The sequence below is a fragment of the Ornithorhynchus anatinus genome, chromosome 2, assembly GCF_004115215.2.
Source record: "Ornithorhynchus anatinus isolate Pmale09 chromosome 2, mOrnAna1.pri.v4, whole genome shotgun sequence".
Lineage (NCBI taxonomy): Eukaryota > Metazoa > Chordata > Mammalia > Monotremata > Ornithorhynchidae > Ornithorhynchus > Ornithorhynchus anatinus.
In genome coordinates, this window is record NC_041729.1 from 107,963,102 (window position 1) to 107,967,621 (window position 4,520).

The following is a 4,520-nucleotide window of genomic DNA, read 5'->3' on the forward strand; positions in this document are numbered from 1 at the left end:
TCTAATCGGGGGAGACGGACAGACAAGAACAATGGCAATAAATAATAATAATTGTTTTATTTGAGAAGTGCTTACTGTGTGCCAGGAACTGTACTAAGCTCTGGAGTAGATACAAGTTAGGCGGGTTGGACACTGTCTTTGTCCATAAGGAGTTTACAGGGTCTACTGCACTGTTTAGCACAGTGCTTAGCACATAGAAAGCACTTTATAAATACCCTTTAAAAAATCATAAATCTACTCTAGACCATAAGATTGTCTCTGTACTATAAGCTTGTCTGGACAGGGAATGTGTCTGTTATTTCACTGTAATATTAATGATAATGGTATTTGTTAAGCGCTCACTCTTTACCAAGCACTGTTCTAAGTGCTGGGTTAGACACGAGGTAATCGGGCTGGCCCACCTGGGGCACACAGTCTTAATCCCCATTTCACAGATGAAGTAACTGAGGCCCAGAGAAGTTAAGTGACTTGCCCAAGGTCACAGAGCTGACAAGTGGCGTAGTTGGGATTAGAACCCACGACCTCTGACTCCCATGCTCTTTCCACTAAGCCACGCTGCTTCCTCTAAAAATTGGAAATGCTGGGGATCGAACCCAGGGCCTCATACATGCAAAGCACACGCTCTACCACTGAGCTACATCCCTCCCCTCTCCCAAGTGCTTATGCCTCAGTTCCCTCATCTGTAAAATGGAGATTAAAACTGTGAATCTCATGTGGGACAACCTGATTACCCTGTATCTACTGCAGCGCTTAGAACAGTGCTCTGCACATAGTAAGCGCTTAACAAATACCAACATTATTATCCCAGACTGAGCTCCCCCCTTTTTTCCCTCTGCTCCCTCTACCCCCCCCTTCACCTCTATGCAGCTAAACCCTCTTCTCCCCCCTTTCCCTCTCCTCCTCCCCCTCTCCCGTCCCACCCCCTCAGCACTGTACTCGTCCGCTCAACTGTATATATCTTCATCACCCTATTTATTTTGTTTATTTTGTTTAATGAGATGTACATCACCCTGATTCTATTTATTTGCCATTGTTTTTATGAGATGTTCTTCCCCTTGACTCTATTTATTGCCATTGTTCATGTCTGCCTGTCTCCCCCAATTAGACTGTAAGCCCGTCAAGGGGCAGGGACTGTCTCTATCTGTTGCCGATTTGTACATTCCAAGCGCTTAGTACAGTGCTCTGCACATAGTAAGCGCTCAATAAATATGAATGAATGAATGAATGAATGAATGAATGAATGAATACAGTGCTCTGCACACAGGAGGCCTTAGAAAATACGGTTGAATGAGTGGATGAATGGAAAACGAAGTCGATGATCTTTGCCGGGGGTAAGGAGGAGTCCATTCATTCATTCAGTAGTATTTATTGAGCACTTACTATGTTCAGAGCACTGTACTAGGCCCTTGAGTCTGGGGGAGTGGGGCAGAGCAAGGTCTCTCTCTGTCTTGCAGGAGTTCCTCAGCTGCCTAAGGAAGAGGATAGGACTGCAGCAAATAATCCGGGAACCAAGCCCCAACCAGTACACATACCCACCGATCTTGGTTTCCTTGAAAGAATTCTGCCAAATCAATCAGTCAATCAATCAGTCATATTCATTGAGCGCTTGCTAGGTGCAGAGCACCGTTCTAAGCGCTTGGGAGAGTACAGTGGTTCTCTGTGCCTCCGTTACCTCATCTGTAAAATGGGGATTAAAACTGTGAGCCCCACGTGGGACAACCTGATTGCCCTATATCTACCCCAGCGTTTAGGACAGTGCTCTGCACACAGTAAGCGCTCAATAAATACGATTGAATGAATGAATGGATACAAGAGAATAAGCAGACACGTGTCCTGCCCAAAATGAGTTTACAGTCTAGAGGGAGAACTGGGACTCTTTCTGTTCTTGTCTTATGCCGTCGAGTGGTGTCCAACTCATAGCGATGCCATAGATACATCTCTCCCAGAACGCCCTACCTCCTTCTGCAATCGTTCTGGTAGTGAATTCAGAGAATTTTCTGGGTCAAAATACGGTTTACCATCGCATCCTTCAGCGCAGTAAACCTGAGTCTCCGCCCTCGCCTCTCTCCCAGGCCGCTGCTGCCCAGCACAGGTGAGTTTTGACCTGTAGCAGATCGCCTGCCACTGACTAGCCACTGTCCAAGCTAGGAATGGAATGGACAGGCCTCTGCTTGACTCTCCCTCCCATAGTCGAGACCGGTGGAGGACTGGAAACTTGCTTTCAACCTACGGGAGCAAAGTGGAATGGAAAAGAGGCAAGGAGGGGACTTACCTGGCCGGCCTGTCAGCTCCTGGAGAGCAGCTGGGTGTGGGGCTGCTGTGCCGCCTCTCCCCTGCCCCAGCTCCCTATTCCTCCTTCCCGGGGTTCAGCAGCCTTCCCGGAGCAGCCCCCCGCTGCTAAGGATGCTCTGCTGCCTAAGGATGCTTCACTGCCTCGCACGCTCTGCTCCAGTCCCTCCGGTCCTCATTGGAAGAGCCCCAGAAAAGGGGAGGGGCCTCTCTCGAAACCCTGCCTCCTCCTGCCGTCCCCGGACCGGGGTCCTGAAATGTCCGGAGACAGGTAAGAGAGAGAAAAATAGGATCTTCTTGTCTCTCTTTTATGTACTTGTTATGCGCTTGCTATGTGCCCGGCACTGTTCTAAGCACTGGGTAGAGGCAAGGTAATCGGGTTGGACACCGTCCCTCTGCCACATGGGGCTCACGGTCCTAATCCCCATTTTACAGAGGGGGTAACTGAGGCCCCGAGAAGTAAAGTGACTCCCCCAAGGTTACACAGCAGACAAGTGGCAGAGCCGCGGTTAGAAACCAGGATCTTCTGACTCCCAGGCCCGTGGCCTAGCCACTGGGCCACACTGGTTGTGATCTAGGCAGTCGCTGGCCCTTAAGGGGTTTCACAATCTAAAAAAAAAAACTTTTTCCAGGAAACTCAGGGAAGGGCATCACCTTGGCTTTTGTACAGGTGACATATCAATCAATCAAAGGTATTTATCGAATTCCTATCTGGGGGCGTTGTCACCAGACCTTGGATCTCTCGGTACAGATTCTCAACCCATGTGGAACACGGGTTGTGTCCAATCTGATTAGATTATATCTACCTCGGAATTTAGAACAGTGCTTGGCACATAGTAAGAGCTTAACAAATGCCATCATTATTGATAGTTTTCATGAAACCAATCAATGCTCTATCAATGCTCATCTAATAATAATACTAACTGTGGTATTTGTTAAGTGCTTAGTATGTGCCAGACATTGGACAAGCAAACTGGGTTGGATGCAATCCCTGTCCCACGTGGAGCTCACAGCCTCTACCCCCATTTTACAGATGAGGGAATTGAAGTGCAGAGAAGTAAAGTGGTTTGCCCAAGGTCACACAGCAGGCCAATGGCAGAGCCAGGATTAGAACCCAGAACCTTCTGACTCCCAGGCCAGTGTTCTATGCACTCTATCTAAAAGTCCCCTTCTCCAACAGACTGTCTCTGATTAACTACCTTTCCAGTCTTGGGGTCCAGGAGTCAATTGCACTTGTGCCGTCATCAGGAGCTCACTGCTTCCTCAGTGGCTGAAATTACTCTGCATATGAGGGATGTCCAGTTCAGTGCTCATCCCACTCTAGGCAATCAGTCACTCAATCGTATGTATCAAGTGCTTACTGTGTGCAGAGCACTGTACTAAATGCTTGGGAGAATGTGATGCCACAATATAAATGACACATTTATAACTCAAAACAAACTTCCAAGCTAATAAGCACTCAGTTCAGCACTCTGCATTTAAATGCTTTATTAAATACCATTGATTGTTTTAGTAGGTGGCCAGTATAATACACTGTTCAAAATAGACAGCCCTAAACCAAGGATATGTTAAAGACACTTTGATCTTTCCAGGGATCCTGGAATAAATTGGGAAGACAGTGGGCTTGAGGGATTTGGTGTTATGCACTTAATGGCATGCATTTGGAATCCCAACTTCTGTGGTGTGAAAAGTCTCTCCCTTTGCTTTGCACATGGCCAGAGTGCTTGCTAAAGCAAAATGCCACACAATCCCTCATCTCTAGGGCTAAATCATAAATCTTCACATAGGATAGTAGAAGATTACAAGGAAGAAATTGGATTTTTTTAAAAATTAATGCTGTGCCCCTCTCCTCACATTCTTTCAAATGAATGGGTAGCATTTGCCCTCTTTATTCACCCTTCCCTCAGCCCCTCAGCACTTATGTACATATCAGGAATTTATTATTATTTTCATTATTATTATGGTATTTGTTAGGCACTTACTTTATGTCAAGCACTGTTCTAAGTGCTGGGATAGAGACAGGGCAATCAACGTGGGGCTCACAGTTTTAATCCCCATTTAACAGATGAGGTAACTGAGGCATAGAGAAGTTAAGTGACTGGCCCAAGGTCACACAGCAGACAAGGGGCAGAGGGGATTAGAACCCACATCCTCTGACTCCCAAACCTGTGCTCTTTCCACTAAGCCATGCTGCTTCATTTATATAAATGTCTGACTCACCCTCTGAATGG

The 4,520-nt window shown here is 46.8% G+C and overlaps 1 non-coding gene across 1 annotated transcript; it reads right to left on the bottom strand.

The window, feature by feature from the left end:
* Nucleotides 1-572: 572 nt before the first annotated feature.
* On the bottom strand, nucleotides 573-646 carry TRNAA-UGC. The gene has a single exon. It is a non-coding gene; the product is annotated as a tRNA-Ala (tRNA).
* Between the last annotated feature and the right edge of the window lie 3,874 nt (nucleotides 647-4,520).